This window comes from Chiloscyllium punctatum, chromosome 14, assembly GCF_047496795.1.
Source record: "Chiloscyllium punctatum isolate Juve2018m chromosome 14, sChiPun1.3, whole genome shotgun sequence".
NCBI classification, from domain to species: Eukaryota; Metazoa; Chordata; class Chondrichthyes; order Orectolobiformes; family Hemiscylliidae; genus Chiloscyllium; species Chiloscyllium punctatum.
The window spans coordinates 62,137,884-62,162,536 of NC_092752.1; the positions used below are offsets into that span (position 1 = coordinate 62,137,884).

The 24,653-nt window shown below is 43.9% G+C and overlaps 1 long non-coding RNA gene across 3 annotated transcripts in view; it reads left to right on the forward strand.

Annotated features, from left to right (window-relative positions):
• The first annotated feature begins 7,854 nt into the window (after window positions 1–7,854).
• LOC140485492 (uncharacterized) overlaps window positions 7,855–24,653 on the forward strand; it is a 50,479-nt gene continuing 33,680 nt past the window's right edge. For all 3 annotated transcript variants that reach the window (XR_011962353.1, XR_011962352.1, XR_011962351.1), the window contains exons 1-4: window positions 7,855–7,912; window positions 11,331–11,413; window positions 14,585–14,693; window positions 19,784–19,890. This is a non-coding gene — a long non-coding RNA (uncharacterized lncRNA). The remainder of the gene's footprint in view (window positions 7,913–11,330; window positions 11,414–14,584; window positions 14,694–19,783; window positions 19,891–24,653) is intronic.

Consider the following 24,653-nt stretch of genomic DNA (forward strand, 5'->3'; position numbering starts at 1 on the left):
ACTTTCAGGTGCTGGTGTTGGATTAGGATGGACAAAATTAAAATTCAAAGAACACCAGGTTATAGTCCAACATGTTTATTTGGAAGCATTCGCTTTGCAGCTTCTTCATCAGGTGGTTGTGTGATTTTTAACTTTGTGTCTCACTCTTGTAACTGATAAAGAGCAACAAAAGCCTCGAAGCAGTGCGCATGCTCCAGGCAACAACTTGCCCCCGGTGGTTGATGTCAGCGGAAGATCAATGGAAAGACAGTGGTAGGGGCACAACTGGAGGACCTGGCGGGGCATTTGGTCCTCCGACCAATCAGAGTAAATGAGGTACGGGACTAGACTATACCACGTGATCATCCTCACGGTGGGCGTGGATTTGCGGGACGTGTGGATGGAGAGCTGTTGGTAAAGAAAGAAATAAACAGCAGGAAGTGGGAGGGAAATGGTTTTGGTATGGGCTGAGAGGTTTTACAAATACTTGGTGCACATCGGAAAAAACAAAAGGAGCCGAAAGGGCAACCAAAATTGTAACATTTCAAAGGCATTTGAATAGAAAGGGTTCAGAGGGATGTCGGTCAAGTGCTGGCGAATGGGAATAGTTGAGAATATCTGGTTTGCATAGATGGGTTGGACTGAAGAGACTGTTTTTGTGCGAGACATCTCTGACTGTGGGATCATAAAAGTGAACACTGCTCTGATTCACCTCTGGGCTCCTTGATGTCCACTTCTTCGTTATCTAGCTTCCTCAGTCTCACGTGAGTGTATTTTTGCTCTGTTTAGTATTTTACCACTACGTTCACAGACCTTTTTGTAAATGGATTGTCCACTGCTGCCCGACTCCTGACCGTATGCTGCTCCATTATCAGGTTATTTTTTTCCACAATATCTTTGACAGTCAAGAATTCTTTTTCCCAATAGTGAGTGGATTTTTCTTCCATTTCTGACAGTCAAATTCTGCACCATTTTCATTCCCTACAATTCATATTGCACTCCCTGAAACATCATGTGTATTTCTCCTTCCACAAGTACCAGTGATCATTGGCAAAGCCCTGTTGCCTGTGGAGAGGGTGATGTTTGACTTCCTTGTACTGCTGCAGTTTGAATGGTGAAGGCACTCCCACAACGTGGTTGGGTAAGAGACATTACAGATTATTCACTCAGCGATAGTGAAAAGTAGAAGATATCTGTACAAATCAACATGTTTTTAATTTCACAAAAATATTGAGAACTTTTGACATAAGGCCACAGCTGGAGAATATTACGTTCGGTGACCAAAACCATTGCCAAATTAGCAATTTTTCAGGAATGCCTTAAAGGAAGAAAGCAGATCTTAGAGGGTGGGAATTCCAGACCGTGTTGCCCTGGAATCTATGGAAACAGTCACACAGCTGAACTCAAAAATAAACACATCATTGGGAGTCTAAACTAAAATGAGTTATTGAGATATGAAAGGGTGTGTGGTGCAGGAATGATTACAGCCAGGAATTAAATCAAGTGTGTGAAAGTAAATTGTTGTGGCTTATAAATGGGAGCCTTTTGATGGATCAGCAAGTTCTGGGACAAGTGAGCACTTTGGCGGTAGAGTTTTCAATATTCTGGAGATTATAGGGAGGGTGATTGTGGGATGCTGGCCAGGAGTGGGTTTAGATAATGAAATCTAGAGTTAACAAAATGAATGAATGAGAGTTTCAGCAAATGAGCTGAGATTGTGGTGAGGTCAATTTCTGGAGCACAGCCATCAGTCTTATTGCCACAATGTTGGGAGGGCCGACAGCCTTCACATTACTTCTCCATTTCTTGATCTGATTTGAAATAAGTTTTCAACCAAGTTGATTCATGTCTGTGATGTCAGGAACCAATGTAGAAGGCTCATCCACTTGGCATTGCTGGCTGAAGATTGCTGCAAATGCTGTTGTCTTGTCTGTTGCATGGATGTGTGAGACCCCTCCATCAGTAAGGGTGGGGATACCTGTGATGCTTCCTGCAGTGAGTTGTTAAATTGTCCATCACCATTCCTGACTAGGTGTGGCAGAACTGCAGAGCTCAGATCTGATCCATTGGTTGTTGGATCACATAGTTCTATTTGGTGTTGCTTGTGCTGTTTGGCATGCAGGTTGGGTAGCTTCACCAGGTTGGCACCTCATTTTTAGATATGCATGGTATTGCTCCTGGCATACCCTGCAGAACTTTCCACTGAACTAGGGTTGATCCACTGGCTTGATGTTAATGGTTGAATGAGGAATATACCAGGCCATGAGATTTCAGATTGGGCTGGAGTACAGTTCTGCTGCTGTTGTTGGCCCACAGTGAGACAGAAGTTGCAGGGTCAAGAGGGCTGATTGTGATGTCGTATTTCCAGTGCATTGGTAGATGTAATGTGGTCCATCCAGTTTCATTCCTTTGTTGAGACTGTGCAGTGATTAATACAATGAGTGATTTGATGGGCCACTGTCAGGAATGCAACTTTTAAAAAAAGGTTTTGTGATTTACACAAGAAAGAAGTGAAACTATCATGGTATTTGAACAGATGAAAGACTGAACAGACAATCAAGGTATTTTTCAATGGATAATTTCAGTTACATCACACTAAATTTTTGCTATAAATTCTGTGCCTTAGAATTGTGCCCTCTACAATCACCTGATGAAGTAGCAGTGCTCCGAAAGCTAGTGTGCTTCCAATTAAACCTGTTGGACTATAACCTGGTGCTGTGTGATTATTAACTGAGAATATGACCGCACTACGAACAGGGCTGCATGTAAACAGGCTCAGTCCAGTTAATCAATACATTCGGAAGGATTTCCTCCAAGTTTGATGACGCAATATTCGTCAAAACCGTCAACTTCAACCTGCAATGTTGTTATTAACAAAAACTTCAGGCTGACACAAATCTCCCCACCCCACTGCAATTTGGTAACTGGGCCTGGCCCAGGAATTGTAACTGGGACATTTGTGGACTGTGATCTCAAAGGAAGCGAGCAAACACAATTCTGACAGATTAGTCCTCAAAGATGAGTAGCAAGTTTGAGACAAGGCCAGTGGTATGCCGCCTTGCACTTAGCTTAATTGCATTTCTTATTTACAGTCGTGTTTTGCAAAGTATAAAGAACTATGTGTTTGTTTTCCATGGTTGGGGAGTTTTATCCGAGTTGATCACAGTTGCTGCCTCTTGCTCCCCAAGTCAAATCATAGGATCTATAACAAAACAATAAACTGCAGATGCTGGAGATCTGAACCTCAGAAACAAAGTGCTGGAGAAACTCAGCAGTTCTGAGGGCATCAGTGAAGAGAAAAATAATGTTACATTTCAATTTCAGTGACTCTTCGTCTGAACGGACAAATGGTCATGAGACTTTAAACTTACAATGTTTTTTTTCCCCCACAGAGATGCTGCTGGACCTGTGGTTCTCCAGCACTGTGCTTTCTATTGTGAACTTTATTTACAAAACAGATCGGAAAATACTAATCTTCAAAAGTGAAAGGTTCATTGCAAACATGAGCATAGTTTCCACACTTGAGTTACACAAGCACGTCTCAGTTTAAAAACATTTTAAACACTTTAAAAAGATTTAACTCACAATAATATTCCATCTCAAAATTAGCCAAGTTACACCAGTAATAAAGCTCATTCACCCAATGAGGCACTTCAGCCCAACATCCTGCAGTGTTGTACACAGCCACCTTTACCAAAGAATGATCACATGTCACAAAATTGAAGGCCAAGAGCATGTCTCTTTCAAGGAGCTGAAGTCAAACTCTCAATTTTTGGAAGGACTTTTATTAAACCTGATTGAACATTTTAATCTCAGAACATAATCTTTGTTTTTTTTAAACAAAGTGTGTGGGAAACATCCCACATCTTGTTAAAGGTTCAGTTCGGTCTGATACATAGAGCCAAAGGTCAAGCAAACATCACACTTTCCATTCACTTCTACAAAGGGCTGACATCACATTTCTTCAGGATTTAAAGTATTTTATAAATTGTTTGTAAAATCATTTGTCACGTTTAAGAACTGGACAATAAATGTCATTGTATGCAATAAGAGTGAAGCCTGTGAGAGCAGATTTAGCTTTGGGGGGGCTGTGTATGTGCTTTCTAAGTTCTGGGAGCACTTTGGGAGACTGCTCCCAGATAGTGATAGAAAGCATATCTGGAATGCACTGTTTAGATTTGGGAATCCATGGGAGACAATCTATGGTTTCAATAGTACTTGGCTTGTGTTGGTGTGCAGTAAGCAATTCATAAAGTTACTTATGTATTGTAGTTGACTACCTGAATGGTATTCAAATCTGCCAGGTTGCCTTCAATAGTGTGAATGCATCTATTGTAAATATTTGGAATATTCCAGAACTGCCCAGTGCTAGGCAAATTCAGAGGGGACAAAAAAATCACATTGAGTATTTTGAAATTAAGAATCCAAGAGGATGTAACCACTGAAGTATTCAATTCAAATAGTTAAATGGATTGCTCACATTTAAAATACCTGTTATACATAAGAATGGATGGACTGACAGAGTTGGGACCAAATTCCGAGCCTGGGCATGTGAAATGTGCTTTGATAAAGTCACCTGCGTTTACCAACAATAATTTGGCAAGCTCGGAAATTTAAAAAACAATACGAGCTTCATTGCTGCTCCAGTCGGCTCCCAAGCTCTGTTTTTTTTTACACAATGTTCAGGTTTATTGCATACACTCTGAAACATGTGTTCCTTCTACAGATCCTGCAAGTTTCCCCAATGAGCATAGTCCATCCAAATGATGTTGCTTACTTTGGCCAACTCATTTCTTTCCGAGCCTCTATAACCTGAAGAGTGACCTGAAGCAATTACTCCACATATGTGGGAACATTACCGACAAGGATTTTTTCCTTCAGAATTGACTTCCATATATTCAATTGCCCAGAAAAGATAAAAAGCTTGTTACCCTTTATAGAGCAATGATTCAGTGGGAGTAAAACGCCAACCTTTTCCTTGCTTAACAATCACGCTGCCTAAATTTTAAACATGAACACTTCTTAATAGTTCACCAGATCCTAACGAAATATTTTGTGTGAAACAAATCACATGATACATAGTTATTCAGATAATAAAACAAGTTTGTTCATTGAAGAACCCAGAGGAAAAGGTCATGAAATAATGTGAGTTTGATATACCTCAATCATCATTTCAAGTGCATTCTCTGCATAAATTCTCCTTTTCCTCCTCGAAGTATTCAACTTCTTGAATAATTGAGAGAATGAAGTCACAGTTGTACAACACAAAATCAGACCCTTCAGTCAAACTTGCCCATGCTGACCAGATCTCCAAAATTAATCTAGTCCCATTTGCCAGCATTTGTTCCATATCCATCGTAAACCCTTTCTACTGATTATCAGTTTATTTTACTTAATCAGCACTTGAAATACTGACATTTTTTTTCTCCCAACGTTGGTTAAAGAAATCATAAGTTCCTTCATCCAAGTTAATTTTGTAATCTTTCACAAAGACACAAGTGAGAACAACATATAGCTAAGTGCAAAACAAAATACTGCAGCTGCGTGATATCTGGGAACACTGTAAAGGTGAGGCACTGATACTGCACAAGTTTGTCAGCACGGTTTCAATTACTGACAATAATTTAGTAATGTCTTAGTCTTCACATAGTTAAGGTAAATGTGAGATATCTGAATTTCATGTATTGGTTCCTATTGCACTTTGAGAAGATTAAACCAAGAATATTTTTTGTTGATCAAAGGAGAAAGTGATGACCAAAGAAGTGGATATCAGAGTCGAAAAGTGTCATGTTGGAAAAGCACAGCAAGTCAGGCAGCATCCGAGAAGCAGGAGAGTTAGTGGTTCGGGCATAAGCCGTTCATCAGGAATCACAGGCTTCAGAAAAATAACTGGCATAGACGTATGCCAATACATATGTAGAAGGGTCAGAGCATGTTACTATAAGATTAGAGACTAATTTCAGATTTGGTACCATTCAGTGCAACATTTCAGTATGATATTTACATATGTACTTAAAAGAGAAGTTGTCTAAAATTACAAGCTCTAGAATGATTATATAATTAAACCTGGAAATAAAGCTGGTGAACAAGAATGGCAAAGTGAAGTCCCATCAGTATCGCCTTGGGCAGTGTCAAGTAAGAATTTGAGAGCAGAGTTGCCACTTTGGTGTAACCTGCAGTCTGGACAAATTGCAGCAAAAATCTGTTCAATTGTATCTGCAAACTATTGAATGCAAAATACTCCTTGCACAATAATGAGGCAGCATTGTGGCATGTCATTTTTAAAATATATTATTTTCAAAGTTACTCACAATTAAGAGTGATCACCTGGTGCTGTCTGCATAACACAGTATAAAAAGGAATTAACAAAAAAAAATTATAACCCAAATTCAGAGTCACTAATTTATTGATATTGCATGGGTCCAGCATTTATAAGGAACTAATTTTTAAAAATAAATGCAGATACATTTCCTAACTATATTGGAGTAAGTTTCTGACTGAACAGTGACAGGATTGGACAGAGTCCGCATGGATTTAAGAGAGGGGAATTATACTTAGCAAATCTACTGAAAGAATCTACAGAGTCGAATATTAAAGAAAGAAAGAAATTGCAGGACATTTAGAAAAGCTTATCATTAAACATGGTAGACTGGGTTTTGTGAAAGCTAAACTATATTTGACAAGTTTACAACAGTTCATTGAGGAGATAACAAGCAGGGCTGATAAAGGGCAATCCAATGATGCTCTGTATTTGGATTTTAAAAATGTAAATGATAAGGTGTTACATAAAAGTTAATTGCACAATTTAGGAGCTCATGGTATTGGGGTAATGTATTAGTATGGACTGAGGATTGGTTAACCACACTGGCTGTTGCTGAGTCCTCACTTGGAGTACTGTTAGCTCCCATATTTAATAAAGGATAAACTAACATCGGACACTATTCAAAAAAGATTCACTTAGCTGCTTTGAGGACCAAAGGGTTGACCTATCAAGAATAGATAAGCAGGGGTGATCTTATGGAAACAAGATTCTGAGGAGCTTGACAGAGTAGATGATGACTAGATCTTCGAGCACCAGTGAAGTCTCAAACCAGGGGACATTACATAAGGGAACGTTCATTTTAGAAAAAGTAAAGAATTTTTTCTCTGTGAATGGCTAGAATTTTCTCGCGCAAACAATTGTGAAAGTTAAATGTGGGAGGGGAATGGTTGGGTCACTCTTCGGAGGGTTGTTCTGGCTTGTTGGGCTGAAGGGCCTGTTTCCACATCGTAGGGAATCTGTGATTCTGTCTCAAATTATTTTAAAAGAGGGCAGATAGATTTTTGAAATATTGAGCAGTTGAGGGCTATGCGGATCAAGCATAAAAGAGGTGTTGAGGTCTGGGTTGGCCCAGCCATGATCTGATAGAATGGGGGGAACAAGCTGAAGGTGATGAATGCCCTACTCCTGCTCCGATTCCTTGAGGCTCCATTTCATGTTTTTTTTGTTTCTAAAGAAGAATGTGATACAATGTGCTAAAGATCTCAGATGTTGTGAAAATGGGGTGTTTATGTACTGATTCAGATGGCATTGATTCGTCAATCACAGCTATACAGTCAGGAGTAGGAAGGCAATTCCCTCCATGAATAAAGGAAATCTACTGCAGAGCTCACACAAAGGGAATTCTCACCCTCCGCACATTACCCAACGTATCTGCTAAAGCAGGACGCACTGCGCATGCTCTCGCCAACAAAGTGACCCGCGGGTGATTGATGTCAGCACCGGACCAATGAAAGGACGGTGGGCGGATCTGGAGGACCTAGCGGGATGTTGGTCCTCCAATCAACCAAAGTGAATGAAGGGCGGAGCTAAGCTAAACCATGTGATCACCCTCGCGCGCGGCGCAGTGTCGATGTAATGAATGCTCGGGAAGTTATGGAGAGAAAGGATACGGTAAGGAAAGAAATAAACAGGGTAACAGGAGAAAAACTGTTGCTACGAGCGGAGAGGTTTTACAAACAAATTGTGCACGTCGGCAAACACAAATTTGAACGCCCCAGTCCCGTGTTTGCAGTAAATGAGGAATTGCCTCAGCGCGGCTGGAAGCCTGAGTGAGCGCCGCCATCTTTATTCGAGGCAAAGATTCACTGGGCATGTGCACCGCCGCCATCTTTGTAGGGGGCAAGGTACAATACTTCTCTGATTCACCTCTGGGCTCCCTCATGACCACTTTGTTAGTATCTAGCTTCCTCAGTCTCGAACCATGGGTGTATTTTTGGTCTGTTTACTACTGTATTATTACTTTTATAGACCCTTTGCAAATGAGTTTTTCACTGCGGCCCAGCCCCTGACCATGTACTGCTCTATTATCAGATTATTTTTTTCTTGAATATTTTTGAGTCAAGAATTCTTTTTTTCCAACAAGCAAGTGTATTTTTCTTCCATTTCTGGCTATCAAATTCTGCACCATTTTCATTCCCTGAAATCCATTTTGCACTCCCTGAAACATCAACTGTGTTTCTCCTTCCACAGAAACCAGTGATTAATGCCAAAGCCCTATTGCTTGTGGAGAGGGTGATGTTTGACTTTCTTGTCCAGCTGCAGTTTGTGTGGTGAAGGTGCTCCTACAATGTGGTTGGGTAAGTGGCATTATGGATTATTCATTCAGCAACAGTGATGATTTGAAAATAATGTTCAAATCAACAACAGTTTGTAATTTTATTATCATGCTTATAATTTCACAAAAGTACTATTGAGAACTTTAGACATAAGGCCATAGATGGAGATATTAGGTCAGGTGACTAAAAGCATTGTCAAAAAGCAGGTTTTGAGGGATGTCTTGAAGGCAGACCTGTGAGGTTTTGGCTGCGAATTTCAGACCATGCTGCTTCAGCAACTGTAGAAACAGCCACACAGGTGAAATAATGAATTAACAAATGGTTGGGAGTCTCGAAGAAAATGGGTTGTCGAGGTCTCAAAGCGTGTGTGGTGCAGGGAGCTCGGGATTATCACAGCCAGGAATTAAATCAAGTGTGAGAATTTTAAATTGAGGGATATTGGCCAGGTGCTGGCAGGTGAGACTTGTTTGGGTTGGGGTATCTGGTTGGCATGGACGGGTTGGACCGAAGGGTCTGTTTCCTTGCTGTACATTTCTATGGCTGTATGCTGTTGATTATAATTAGGAGCCTTTTGATGAATCAACAAGCAGTGATTTAGACTTTCTTGAGATTACAGGGAGGTTGAATGGGGAAGCTGGCCCTGAGTGTGTTTGGAAAATGAAGTCTGGAGATAACACAAGGTGGATGAAAGTAAACGAGCTGAGATAAGGGTGGAATCAGCTAGAAATAGTGGTCTTAGAGTGGGACTGAGTTATCACACTCTCCTCACCTCTGGGATTCATCTGGTTGCCAGATTGTGAATCAGGGCGGTAACATAATCGGGAGCTGAGTGGTCCTGGTGGTGCCTAAAATGAGTGTTACTGAGCTGGCTGTTGCTGAGCAGCTGCTGTTTGGTAGCCCTGTTGATGACATCTTCCATCACTTTACTGCTGATCGAGTGTGGACTGATAGAGGGAAATTGGCTGGGTTGGATTGCCCTGTGTTTTTGTGTGGAACATCCCTGGGCAATGTTCCACATTGTCTGTCGATGCCAGTGCTGGAGCGGTACTCGGCTTGGTGGGTGGCAAGTTCTGGAGCACAGACAACAGTATTATTGCCAGAATATTGGCAGGGCCCATAGCCTTTGCACTACTTAACCATTTCTTGATGTCATTCAAACTGAATCGAACTGGCTTAAAACTCACATCAGTGATGTTAGGAACCACTGGAGAAGGTTGAGATGGATCATCCCACTTTGCACTTCTGGCTGAAGATTGCTGCAAATGCTGTTGTCTTATCTGGTGAACGGGTGTGTGAGGCTCCTCCATCAGTAAAAGTGGGGATATCTGTGATGCTTCCTCCAGTAAGTTGTTTAATTGTCCATCACCGTTCACAACTGGGTGCGGCAGAACTGCAGAGCTCCGATCTGTTCCACTGGATGTAGGATCACTGAGCTCTGTTGCTTGTTGCTGATGCTGTTTGATATGCAGGTAGTTCTGTTTTATAGCTTCACCAGGTTGGCACTTCATTTTTAAGTCTGCCTGGTGCTGCTCTTATGGCATGCCCTCCTTTGCTGTCCATTGTGATGGGTGAGAGCAGGATTTACAAACCCATGAGATTCCAGATTGTGCTGGAGTACAGTTCTGCTGCTGTAGATGTCCCACAGTGCCTCATAGATACCCAGTGTGAGACAAAGTCTGTCCCAATTAGAACGGTTATAGTGTCACTCAACACAATGGAGGTTTTTCTCAACTTTAAGGCAAGACTTTGTCTCCAAAAGGAATGTGTGATGTTCGCTCGTACTGATACTGTCATAGACAGATGTATCTGCAGCTAGTCAATTCATAACAATGAGATCAAGTATGTTTTTCCCTCTTGTTGGTTCCCTCCCCACCCGCTGCAGACTCAGTTGGGCAGCTATGTCCTTTAGGACCTGGCCAGCTCAGTCTGTAATTCTGTTGCAGAGCTAGTCTCGATTGTGGACATTGAAATCCTGTACCCAGAGTACATTTGACACCATTTTATTGCTTCGGTGCTTCCTCCAAATGTTGTTCAGCATGAAGGAGAAGTGATTCATCAGCCAAGAGAGGGCGGGACGTGGTAATCAGCAGGAGCCATGAGACTTCCTGGTCTCTGGAGCCAATGTTGAGTGCTCCGAGGGCAAATCCTCCCTGTCTGTACACCACTGTGCCACCACCTCTGCCTGGTCTATCCTGCCGGTGGGACAGGGCATATCCAGAGATTTCAGGAGAAAGTGAAGACTGTGATCTCCAGCATCTGCAATCAAGAGTCTGGTGCTGGAAAAGCACAGCAGATCAGGCTGAAGGGCTTAGGCTCGAAACGTCGATTCTCCTGCTTCTCGGATGCTGCCTGACCTGTTGTGCTTTTCCATCACCATCCCTAGATATTGAGATTGTGGTGATGGTGGTATCTGGTCATTGTTTGTAAGGGATGACTCCGTGAGTATGACTATGTCAGGCTGTTCCTTGACTCGTCTGTGAGACAGCTCTCCACATTTTGACACCAAAATCCATATGTTAGTGAGGAGGACGTTGCACCATCGAGAGGGCTGATTCTGTGGTTGTATTTTCTGGTGCCTTGTTAGTTGCCAACTGGTCCATCCAGTTTCATTCCTGTGTTGAGACTTTGCAGTGATTAATACAGTGAGTAGCTGGCTGGGCCGCTGTCAGGTTGGCAGGATTTGTTTCACCATTGACAATGGTTACATGGAGATCAGGAGATTCCTAATATGTTGTTTTTTTCCTTGAATTCAGATTCCACCATCTGCCAAGTGGGATTCGAACCAGGACTTCAGCTGTTTGTTTTAATATTCTGGATAAAAGCTAAATACATTCAGGTTTGTTCACTCACTTTAAATTTCTTTGTAAAACACTGTCCATCGTCCTGTCTCCTCCATCCTCCCCTCCAGCAACGAGTGAGGAGCACATGGAGTTTCTCTGTCACTAAGACTGAGATAATCCGATCTGCTGCTTCTCTCCCTCCCACTAGCCCACTGAGTCAAACTGCCTCACGTGGTGTTCCTGGTTTTTGTCCTAAACCTACACCTTTCTCCAGTCTCTTGTCAAGCCTTATCAGAGCTCACCTTGACCCTTTACCCTAATCTCGCTAAACTCACTTTCCAACTCTCTTTCCTCCGCTGCCGCCTCATCACTCCCCCTCGCCAATTCATAGATATTGTTCCTTGTTCTGTCTGTTGGTCTTTTCTGGTTATGTCCTTCGCTCCCATTCTGTGAAAAACTAATATTTGACCTTAGCATTGTTGGAAAATCCTGCTCCATCTCCACTCTCCCTTTCCTTTCTGAATTCCTTGCATTTGGTGTCCCTCAACGATCTATCCTTGGTCTCTCCTGTATCTCACGTACATAGTGCCAGGAGGTGATATCATCCAAAAACAGTGTTAGGTTTACATGTACACTGACGATGCCCAGCTCTCCCTCCCCATCATCCCTCTCCATTACTCCACTGTTTCTCAGTTATCAAACTGTTTGTCACATTCCCACTACTCAATTAGCTGCAATTTCCTCCAATGAAACATTGTCATGGTTAAACCCATTGCCTTACCTTTACCTTTCTGCTGAGCCCCTCCCTCCCACTGGGAACTCTCTGAGGCAGCACGACACTCTTCACAATATTGCTGTTATATCTGACCCCAAGGTGACCTTCTGATCAGACATCCACACAATCACAACACCAGGAATTCCAATCTCTTAAACGTTGCTTTTCTCCACCTCACCCCAGCTCCATTGCTACTGGAACTCCTTACCCACGTCTGTGTCACCTTAAACTTGAATCCAAAACAGAACCCTTGATTCTGTGACTCAGAATCTAGTTTCAGACTCCCCACTCAGTATTTACCCTCAGACACATCCTGTCAGTATTTATCCTGTCAAACCCCTTAAGAATCCCATCTGTCTCCATGCGATCACCTCTCTTTCTCCAAAATCCAGTGAGTAGAGTCCCAACCTTTTCAGCCTTTATTAAAACGATAATCCCTCCAAATCAGGGATCATCTCATTGAATCTTCCCTGAAATGCCTCCAATAAAGTGACACATTTCCTTATCTAAAGGGACCAAAACTGCTCTCATTCCTGCAGATATGGTGGTCTCACCAGCACTTCCACACGTTACTCTCAGGTACTCCAAACTCTAATCCTGAAAACGTTTGAAACAAAACATTCGATTCCCCTTCCTGATTCCCTGTTGTAACTGTGTGGTAGCTTTCTGTGTTTCCTGAACAATTACCACTGGTCCCTTTGTTGTGCAGCTTTCTACAGTTTCCACCATTTAAATAGTACTTTGTTCTTTTATTATCTCCTCCAAAATGAGCAACTTCCCATTTTCCCAAGTTACACCCCATCTAGCAACTTGTTACCCCCTTCTCCTGTGCATCTCTCTTGTTTCATAATCCTCTTAGACCTTTACAGTTATGCCTTTTCTAGGAGATATTCCCTGCCTTCCCATTCTTCCAAACATTTACTGGGAGCACTGGGCAGTGGGAAGCAGGCAGAGTTGCTATCTTTTTCGCGATATGCTTTGGAGTGATTGGGAGGATCTTCCCACCCATTGGTCAGGATGGAGACAACTTGCCCATCGTTAGGCATTAGCCTTTCACACCCATGTCTTATTGATGAGGCAGAGCGGCAGCACGGAATGAAAGAAAAGAAAGTCATTCTTGTTCCCCATATCTCACTGGTGCTTGGATCATTTTCTCCAATGTGTCAAAGAACTGCTGTGTTCAGTCACATGAGATCTCAAGTTGGAATCTCCTAGAAACCCACAGATTTCCCTCGAAGTTGACTGCTGATGTCCTCAAGGGTAATATGTACAGTAATCCTGGGCCACGAGGAGGGGATGGTGTGAGTTTCTAACTTGAACTGATGGTGACAGAGTTTATAAACTCGTATTAGTAATCTCAGTAAATATTCTGCTAAACTCTGATTGAATTACTCAGTATATCAGGATCTGGATATTTGCATTGTGTGTGTGAGTATTGTGTTCCAGATCAATCCCATTTGCTGCTTAAAAATTCTCCTTTGAATCATCGCATTCTCTCAAAAGGTCTCCCCAAACCTTCAATATGTCATGTAATCCTTTTATGATGACCTGATGAGTGTAAGGTTTATTACTCGAATGTGTAATTTTTGTATAAGGATGTCTCACAGAGGGAGCAGAATATTCTCAAAAGGGAAAATAAGTAGTGGGAGGTCATTGTACATTGATACTAATCGCATAGGAAGGGGAAAGCTAGGGGTCCTGAAAAGCAGCGAAATTTGCTGGTGCCACTCAGGAGGCATTAAACCAGTGGGGGAGTCAGGGTAATCCTAAAGAGATAGTGAGAAAAGAGGTGAGTCTGAGACTGGTACTGTTCACCAGTCAGACTGTCAAGGCAGGCAAGAGCAAGCCACAGAATGAGGTGGGACGAACCAGTTGAATTGCATTTATTTCAGTGCAAGAGACCTGGCAGGTCAGGCAGATGGGCTCAGGGTATGGTTTGGAACATGGCACTGGGATATTATAGCAATTACAGAGGCATCACTCAGGGATGGATAGGACTAGCAGCTTAATGTTCCAGGATATAGATGCTATAGCAAGGATAGAAAGGGGGCTACAGAGCAGGGAGAGAGGTGTTTTTGATTAGGGATAACGTTACAGCTGGGCTTCGGGAGGATATTCCTGGGAGTACATCCATGCAAGTTATTTGGTTCGTACTGAGCAATAAGAAAGGGATGACCATCTGACTGGGATTGTATTATAGATTCTCTGCCAATAGTCAGCGGGGAATTGAGACACAATTTTACCAGGAGACCTCAGTTATCTGTACGAATAATATGGATGCAATGATAAGTGGTTTTAATTTTACCAACATGGCCTCGGAGTGCTGTAGTATTAAGGGCTTGGATGGAAAGGTATTTGTTCAGTGTGTATGAGAACATTTCAGATTCGGTTTGTAGGATGTACCTACTAGAGAAGGAACAAAACCTGACCTGTTTTCTTTATTCATTCACAGGATGAGGCTGTCACTGGCACGACCAGCATTTATTGCTGCGTTTACCCAGAGGGCAGTTAAGAGTCAACCACGTTGCTATAGGTCTGGAGTCCCATGCAGACCAGATCAGGTAAGGATGGCATTTTCCTTCCCTAAAGGTCATGAGTGAATCACATTGGTTTTTCCAACAATTGACAGTGGATTCCTTGTTGTCACGAGATTATTTTTTCCAGATATTTATTGAATTCATGTTCCGCCATCTGCTGTGATGGGATTCAAACCAGGGTCCCCAGATCATTATCTGGGTCTCTGGATTAACTATCTAGTGATAATTTCACTCCGTCATCGCTGCCTCTTAGGACATGAGGCAGGGTGAGTGACTGAGGTATCAGTGGGGCAGCACATCAGCACCAAAGATCCCACAGTATTGTGGCTCAGTGGTTAGCGCTGCTTCCTCAGCACCAGGGACCTGGGTTTGATTCCAGCCTCAGGTGACTGCCTGTGTTCAAGTTGGCACATTCTCCCCAGTGTCTGTAAGGGTTTCCTTCGGGTGTTCCAGTTTCCTCCCACAGTCCAAAGATGTGTAGGTTAGTTGGATGAACCATGTTAAATTTCCCATAGTGTCCAGATGCAGTATATGAGGTTTTGGGATGTGCAGGCAAATCTCTGCCTGATGTGAAAAGATCCATTTGTGGTCTTGGACAGAGGTCAGATGGAGGTGTGGCCGCACGTTTTACATTTCCCATGGCGGCAAGGGAGGGTCAAGGGTGTGGAGCATGGGTTGGTGGGAGGGTGTGGACCGAACATGGGGGATGCAGAGGGAATGGTCTCTGCGGAACGCGGATAGAGATGGGAAGGGAAATATGTCTCTGGTGGTAGGGTCTGACTTTAGGTAGCAGAAATATCAGAGGTTAATGCGCTGTATCTGGAGATTAGTGGGGTGGAAGGTGAAGACCGCAGGGTTGTATTCTTTATTGTGGCTGGAGGGGTGGGGTAAAGGCGGAGGTGCGGGAAGTGGAGGGTATGTGTTGGAGGGCATTGTTGATCAAGTCAGAGGAAAATTACAGTCCTTGAAGTCGGCCTTTCTGGGTTTTCCTGAAATAGAATCCAAAGAGATTAAACAAATATATCACAGACAAAAGATTAACTGGACCAGAGAATAGGACCCCTTAAAGGTCAACAAGGCTGTCTATGGAACCACAGGGGGTGCGAACGATATGCCAATATTTCACGTCATTTTTACTGGAGAAATATATGGAAGCTCGAGAGATTGGAGAAATAAACACTGGTAACTTGAAAAGTGTCCATGTTACAGAGGAGGTGGTACTGGATGTCTTAAATCGCATCAAGGTGGATAAAGCCCTGGAACCTGATCAGGTGTATCCTGGAACTTTCTGGAAATCTAGGGAACCGATTGTTGGGCCTCTCCTGACGTATTAGTATCGTTGATAGCGACAGGTGAGGTGCCATTATTTTTTAAAAAGTGGTAAGGAGAGGCCATGGAACAAGAGAACAGTGAGGCTGAAGTCAGTGGCAGGCACGTTGTTGGAAGGGATTCTGAGGGACAGGATATCCATCTATTTGGCAAGGTAGGGAATAACAGGGAGAGTCCATGTGTCTTTGTACATGCACAATTGTGTCTCACTAACTTAAGTGAGTGTTTTGAAGTGACAAAGAAAATTGATTAAGCCAGGCGGTGAACGTTGTTTATATGGACATTCAACAAGGTTCCACAAAGCAGACTGGTTAACAGGGTTAGATAACATGGAATGCAGGGAAAGCAAGCCATTACAAAACTGCATTGAAGGTAGGAGACAGAGGATGATGATGGATGGTTACTTTGCGGACTGGAGGCCTGTGAGCAGCAGTGTGCTGCAAGGATGGATATTGGGCCCTTAAATAAATGACTTGGATGTGAATATATGAGGTATGGTCAGTAGGTTTACAGAAGACACCAAAATTGGAGGTGTAGTGGACAGTGAAGAAGGTTAGTTCAGAATACAGCAGGATCTTGATCAGATGGGCCATTGGAGCAAGGAATGGCAGATGGAGTTCAATTTAGATAAATGTGAGCTGTTGTATTTTGGAAAGGCAAATCAGGGCAGGACTTAATACACTTAATGGTAAAGTCCTGGGGAACATTGCTGAACAAAGAGACCTTGGAGTGCAGGTTCATAGTTCCTTGAAAGTCGAGTCACAGGTAGGCAGGGGAGTGAATGCACATTTGGTACGCTCCCTGTTATTGGTCAATGCATTGAATGCAGCTGTTGTGATGTCATATTGTGGCTGGACAGGGCACTGATTAAGGCCCTTCTGGAATTCTGTTTTCAGTTCCAATCTCCCTGTTCTCGGAATAACGTTGAGAAACTTGAAAGGGTTCAGAAAACATTTGCAAGGATTTTACCAGGGCTGGACGGTTTGAGCTATTGGGAAAGGCTGAATAGGCTGGGACTATTTTCCCTAGAGAGTTGGAGGCTGAGAGGTGATCTTATAAAATCATGAAGGGCATGGATACGGTGAGCAGTCAGGGACTTTTTCCCAAGTTCGGTGGGTCCAGAACTAGAGGGTACAGGCTTAAGGTGAGAGGGAAAAGGTTTAAAAGGGATCTAAGGGGCGTCTTATTCATGTTGAGGACATTGCAAGTATGGAATGAACTGCAGAGGAAGGGGTGGAGGCTAGTACAATTGCAGCATTTAAAAGGCATCCTGATTGGGTACATGAAGAGGAAGGTTTTAGACGGATAAGGGTGAACCGCTGGCAAATGGGACTCCATTAACGCTCTCCGTTATTGGTCAATGAATTGAATACAGAAGCTGGGATGTCATATTGTGGCTGGACAGGACATTGATTAAGCCACTTGTGGAATTCTGTTTTCAGGTTGAATTTCCCTATTCTGGGAAGGATGTTGTGAAACTTGAAAAGGTTTGGACAAGATTTACAAAAACGTTGCCAGGATTGGAGGATTTGGTCTACAGGGAGAGGCTGAATGGGCTGGGGCTATTTTCTCTGGTGAGTCAAAGACTGAGAGGTGACTCCATGGAGATTTATAAATTCACGAGGGGCGTGGGTAAGGTGAGCAGCTGGCGTCCCTTTTCCTCAGGTTAGGTGGGTGCAAAACTAGAGCACATGGGTTTTAACTTGAGAGGGCAAAGATTTAAAAGGGATCTAAGTGGCAACGTTTTCAAGCTGAGTGTGGTGTGTGTATGGGAGGAACTACCAGATGAAGTAGTGGAGGCTGATAAAATCACAACATTTAAAAGGCATCCAATTGGGTACATGAATAGAAAGGGTTTTGATGGATACAGGCCAATAGATGGTAAATGGGAATCCATTAGTTTAGGATTCCTCGTTGGCACGCACGAATTGGACCGAATTGTTTCTTTGATCTTAATAAATTAAGATGCATTCCTCTATTTTGTGGAGAGCTAGCTGAAGCACAGATAATTATCCTTGGAGCTGAGAAGGTGAAGCAGTGATTTCGATCTGATGCAGATTTGGTTCCAAGGTCTTGAATTTGCAGAGAGAGAGAGGAATTGTTAACACTGTCACAATTTTTAGTAACTACTTTCAAGTAATTGGTAAATAATACAAGGTGAAAATGTGAACACTATTTTACTCAGTATGTTCTGAGCATCTGGAACAGTCTGAACGACACAGATTCAGCAGGTATTCTGAAACAGACTTGGAATTTTACTTTTTAAGGAAAGATTTGGGGGGCTATGGGCACGTGGGAGGGGACTTGGGACAGATTTGCAGCATCTCCAGAGGGAGTGAGTACAGCCCCGATGGGCTGAATAGCCCCCAGGCCCTGTGCTCTGTGATACTGCCCCATTCACTGTGAATGATGAAGCTCATCCCAGGGCAGAGAGAGGGATTAGCCCTCCACTCTCATCACAATGGGGCCCGGCTGATTGACGGCAGCTCCAGACCAATGGGAGGAGAGTCTGTGTGGTCCTGCAGCCAATGGGATTGAATGAGGGGTGTGGCCCGCAAGACAACACCTGTCCATGAGCTGTGCAGGTGCAGTGTCACTGTTTGGGGTTGGGAGAGACAGCAGAGACTGGGACAGAGGCTGTGGGACCTGAATTACAAACTCCCGGTAAATTAAAACCAAAAGAACTGCGGGAGATGTAAATCAGAAACAACAACCAGGAGGTTCTGGAAAAGCTCAGCAGGTCTGGCAGCATCTGTGATGATAAATCAGAGTTAAAGTTTAAGATCCGGTGTCCCTTCCACAGAACAGATGTTACTGAGAAAAAAAGTCAGTTTATGCGCAGAAGTTAGTGTGGGGGGGGGGGGGGGGGTGGTGGGGAGGATAAAAGGAGTAAAGGATAGGTGGGGATAGAGTGAGAAGAACGGTTGGGTAAAGCAGTGATAACGTTCTGGCTGGGGGAAGGTGATTAGCTGTTAATGGAGACTGTTAGTGTCTAACCGTAAGTAGTGTGTAATGGCAGGCTGTGAGAACGAGGCCTGGTGTGTGGGGTAGGGGGCTACGACATGAGGTTGTTAACCTATGGTTAGCCACTAACTGTCTCCAGTATAAGCTGTTCCCCACCTATATCACTCCACGATTGGAGCTACCGAGGACACAAACCTTTGGAATATCCTCCCTAATTCCCTCTGTCTGCCTTAAAGATGTATCTAAAAATCGTTCTCTTTAATCAAGGTTTCCATCATTTATGAAGCATTTTAGGATGTTTGTCAATGTGAAAGGCTCCATACAATGCAGGTAGTTGTTGTTATTGTCTGACATCAGGAGAAACAGGGATGAGCCCTCTCTCTCTCTCTCTGAGACCTGATGAACAGCAAAAGCAGGAAGCACTGAGCATGCTCCAGCCCACAATGGGCCTCGGATTATTGACGTCAGCGCAGGACCAATAAGAGTGGGGGAAAGGGGGCGAGAGGTGCTAGTTGGTCCTTCAACCAATCGGAGTGAATGAGGGGCGGGACAATACTCAACCACGTGATAAACTTCACTGACAGCACAGTGTTGTTGTGGCCAAGGCATTGGAAATGTGTGAAGGTGAAGGACAGGGGAAAGGAAAGACATATTGACCAGGAAGAGGAGGAAATTTTCACGGTATGGGATGAGAGGTTTTACAGAACTTAGTGCACTTTGTAAAACACAAATTTGAAAATCCCAAATTCTGCACCATTTTCCCTCCCTATAATGCATTTTGCGCTCCCTGAAATATCAACTGTGTGTTTCTCTCTCCACAGATACCAGTGATCAATGCCAAAGCCCCATTGCCTGTGGAGAAGGTGATGTTTGACTTCCTTGTACAGCTGCAATTCCTGTGGTGAAGGTGCTCCCACAATGTGTTTGGGTAAGAGCTGTTACAGATTATTCACTCAGTAACATTGAAGAGTTGACATTGTGTGTGCAAATCAACAACAGTTTGTTTTTTTTATCATGTTTATAATTCCACAGAAATACTATTGAGAACTTCTGACATAAGGCCACAGATGGGGATATTAGGTCAGGTGATCAAAAGAATTGCTAAATAAGCAGGTTTTCAGGAATACCTTAAAGGAGGAAAGTAGGTCTGAGGGGGTAAGGGTGGGAATTCCAGACCGTGTTGCCTTGGCAACAGTAGAAACAGCCAGACAGGTGAAGCAATGAATAAACACATCGTTGGGAGTCTGAAAGAAAATAAGATGTTGAGGTGTCACAGGTTGTGTGGTGCAGGGAGACAGGGATGTTCACAGCCAGGAATTACATCAAGGGTGAGAATTTTAAATTGTTGCTTGTTAATACGAGCCTTTTGATGGATCAACAAGTTTTGGTACAAGTGAGCACTTGGGCAGTAGGGTTTTAGATACTCTAGAGATTACATGGAAGTTGAATGTGGGAGGCTGGCCAGGAGTGTGTTTGGATAATGAAGTCTGGAGATAACACAGGGATGGACGAGTATTTCAGTAAATGGGCTGAGACTAGGGTGGAGTTGGGTGATGTCACTGATGTAGGGATCGTGCTTTTGGAGTTGGGCTGCTCCTCCTCTTCATCACTCCCCCTCCCCAATTCACAGATATTGTTCCTTGTTCTACCTGTCTGTCTTTTCTGGTTATGTCCTTCTCTCCCATTCTGCTACAAACTAATATTGGAAAAACTTGCTCCATCCCAACCCTCCCTTTCCTTTCTGAATTCCTTCTATTTGGTGTCCCTTAAGGATCTCTCCTTGGTCCCTCCTGTTTCTCACCTACATACTGCCAGGAGGTGACATCTTCCAAAAGCACCGTGTTAGGTTTCACATGTACACTGACAATGCCCAGCTCTCCCTCCCCATCATCCCTCTCCATTACTCAGTTATCAAACTGCTCATCACACTCCCACTACGGGATTGGCTGCAATTTCCTGCAACGGAACGTTGCAATGGTTAAACCCATTGCCTTCAGTTACTATTACAAATTACTTTCCCTTACTGCTGAGCCCCTCCCTCTCCCTGGGAACTGTCTGAGACAGAACTTGAAAATATTGCTCTCATATCTGACCCCAAGGTGACCTTCTGATCAAACATCTGCACAATCCCAAACACCAGGAATTCCAATCTCTTAAATGTTGCTTGTCTCCACCTCACCCCAGCTCCATTGCTACTGAAACCCCTGACCCGTGTCGGAGTTGCCTAAAACGAATCCAAAACAGAACCCGTGATTCCGCGACTATCCCAGAATCTGGTTCCAGACTCCCTCGTGATGGGAAACATCCTCTCAGTATTTACCCTGTCAAACTCCTTAAGAATCCTACGTGTTACAATGAGATCCCCTCTCATTCTTCCCAAATCCCGTGAGTAGAGTCCCAACGTCTTCAGCCGTTTCTTAAAAGATAATCCCTGAAAACCAGGGATCATCCCAGTCAATCTTCTGTGAAATACCTCTGATGAAATGATGTATTTCCTTAAATAAAGTGTCCAAAACTTCTGTCATTACTCCAGATGTGGTCTCACTCGCACTTTATAAAGTTCCTCTCAGGTATATACTCCAAACAACTCCCCGTAAACTTGCACAGATATTGTTGGAAATGCTCAGCAGGTTATGCAGCATTTGTGAAGAAAAATCAGTTAAAGTTTCGGGTCTGGTCACTCTTCCTCAGATACGTTAACTCTAATTTCTTTTCACAGATGCTGCTAGACCTGCTGAGCTTTTCCAGAAACTTCTGTTTCTCTTCCTGGTTTACAGCATCTTCAGTTGCTTCGGTTTTCATATCCTTTAAACTTGCCATCTCTCCTCTAGAATTTGTCATTTCCACCTTGGAAAAAAGATTCAAATTTGCTTGGTCTCCCCTACCCTGGGAAAAAAGAAACCATGACTAGTCACCCCATCATTGCTCCTCATAATTTTATAAAGTTCGATAAAGCCACCTAAAGTGCCCAGTGCTGCAGGGAAATAGCCTCAGCCTATTCAGCCTCTCCCTATGGTTCAAATGTTCCAATACTGGCAACACCCTGGAAAAACTTTTCTTGCAAGTTTCCCAACATCATTCCTGTAACAGGGAGACTGGAATTGAAAGCTGTCTGGGGATTCCAAAAGTGGCTGAGCCAATAAACTGTACAACTGAACCATGATCTCCCAACTCCTATACTCAATGCACTACCCAATAACAGCTAGCATACCGCACACCATCTTCACTGACCTGTTTACCGTCAACCACACTTTCAAGGAACTATCAACCCACACTGCACGGTCTGTTTGTCTGTCAACACTTCCCAGGAACTTGTCATTAAGAGGTTGAGTCCTATTCTGGTAACATCTTTCTGAAATCAGGGAAACCACAATTGAATGCAGTATTCTAAAACTGGCCTCACCAATGCCCTATTCAGCCACAACGTGACCACCTAATCCCTATACTCAGTGACAGAATCCCCACAGTGTAGAAGCAGGCCTTTCGGCCCATGAGACCATACCAACCATCCGAACAGCATTCCACCCTAACTCTGTAACCTACCATTACCCAAAGCTAATCCAGCTAACCTGCATGTCTTTGGATTTGTAGGAGGAAATTAAGAGCACCCAGAGGAAGCTCACGCAGACACACGGAGAATGTGCAAACACCACACAGACAGTGGAATCGAACCAGAGTACATTTATTGATCAGCACATTCCATTCAATGTTAGTGTCCCAAATGCCACGTTCGGCACCTGATCTCCCTGAAACTATATTTTCCAAGAACTATGCAGTTGTTCTGAGCCCTTCAGAGGGAAATAAGGTGAGGAGGAGAAAACTGGAACAGAGTTAAGTTTTAGATCTATAAAATAACTCTCCATCTTCCCCCTCTGCTCCCCCCGTCTCCCCCCGCTCTGTCTGCTCCCCCCCCCCCGTCTCCCCCCGCTCTGTCTGCTCCCCCCACTCTGTCTGTGCCCCCCCCTCTGTTGGCTTGCTCCCCCCGCCCCCCGTTGGCCTGTCCCCCTCCTTCTGTCGGCCTGTTGTCCCCCCCTCCCTCTGTCGGCCTGTCCCCACCGATCTGTCTCTTACCCCCCACCAATCGGCCTGTTCCCCTCCGCCCTCTGTCAGCCTGTTCCCCCTCCCTCCCCCCCAGTCTGTTCCCCTCACCCTTTCTGTCAGTTGCAACCCCCACCCCTGTTCCCTCCTCTCTCATCCCACTTTCTGTCCCGACCCGGCTCTGTGCCACCCCTCTCTATTCCCCCCCCTCTCTTTCCCCATCCATTTGGGTCCCACCCCTCTTGATCTGCCTACCCTCCCTCCCAGTCCCCTAGTTCTGTACTCCCCCACTGCAGGGCAAATATCTTGTCTACTTACCCTATCCATGCCCAGCCTGATTTTAAAAATCTCTTTCAGGTCACCATTCAGCCTCTGACGCTCCAGGGAAAACAGCCTGTACAACCCTGGGAACATGCTTTAATTCTTTTCTGATCTCTTTAAAGTTTAAGAACATCCATCTGATAGGAAGGAGAACAGAATTCTATGGAATATTGATTCGGGAACTTTTGCAATGTCCTGTACAGCCACAATATGACCTCCCAACCCCTATACTCAATGCTTTGACCAATAAAGACAAGCAGACCAACTGTGGCTTTCATTATCCTATCTACTTGCTACTCTACTATCAAGGAACTATGGACCTGCACTCCAAGGACTCTTTGTTTAGCAGCACTCCCCAGGAACTTACTATTAACTGTATAAGTCCTGCTAAAGTTTGCTTTTCCAAAATGCAGCAGCTCGCATTTTTCTAAACTGAAATCCTCAGCCCATTCACCCATCTGATTCAGATCCTCTTGTACTCTGACGTCATCTTTTTCACTGTCTCCTACACCTCCAATTTTGGTGTCATCTGCAAACGTACTTACGATACCTCATATGTTCACATCCAAATCATGGATATGAATGGCGAAAAGTAGTGGATCCAGCACCGATCCTTGTGACACTCCGTGGTCACAGACCTCCAGCCTGAATAGCACCCTCTGCCTTCTACCATCGAGCCAATTCTGTACTCCATGCGATCTAACCTTGCTGACCAGTCTCCCATGAGGAACCTTGTCAAACACATTACTGAAGTCCATGTCGATCATGTCCATGCTCTGAGCTCAGCAATCCTCTTTGTTACTTCTTCAAAAAAACTGAGTCAAATTAATTTAGCAGGGGGATGGGATCCGGACTTGTAGTCCAGCAAGTAAGCTAGCTGTGTGTCAGGATGCCCAAGACTGGAGGGAGGCTGTGGAGCAGGTAGCACTGACAGGGACTACTTGCGGACACAGAGATGGGCTCAAGTGCATATACTTCAACGCAAGGAGTATCAGAAATAAGGTGGGTGAACTTAAGGCGTGGATCGGTACCTGGGACTACGATGTTGTGGCCATCACGGAAACATGGATAGATGAGGGACAGGAATGGCTGTTGGAGGTTCCTGGTTACAGATGTTTCAGTAAGATTAGGGAGGGTGGTAAAAAAGTGGGGGGGGGGGGTGGGTGGCGTTACTAATTAGAAATGGTATAACGGCTGCAGAAAGGAAGTTTGAGGGGGACCTGCCTCTGGAGGTAGTATGGGCTGAAGTCAGAAATAGGAAAGTTGCAGTCACCTTGTTGGGTGTTTATTATAGGCCCCCCAATAGCAGCAGAGATGTGGAGAAACAGATTG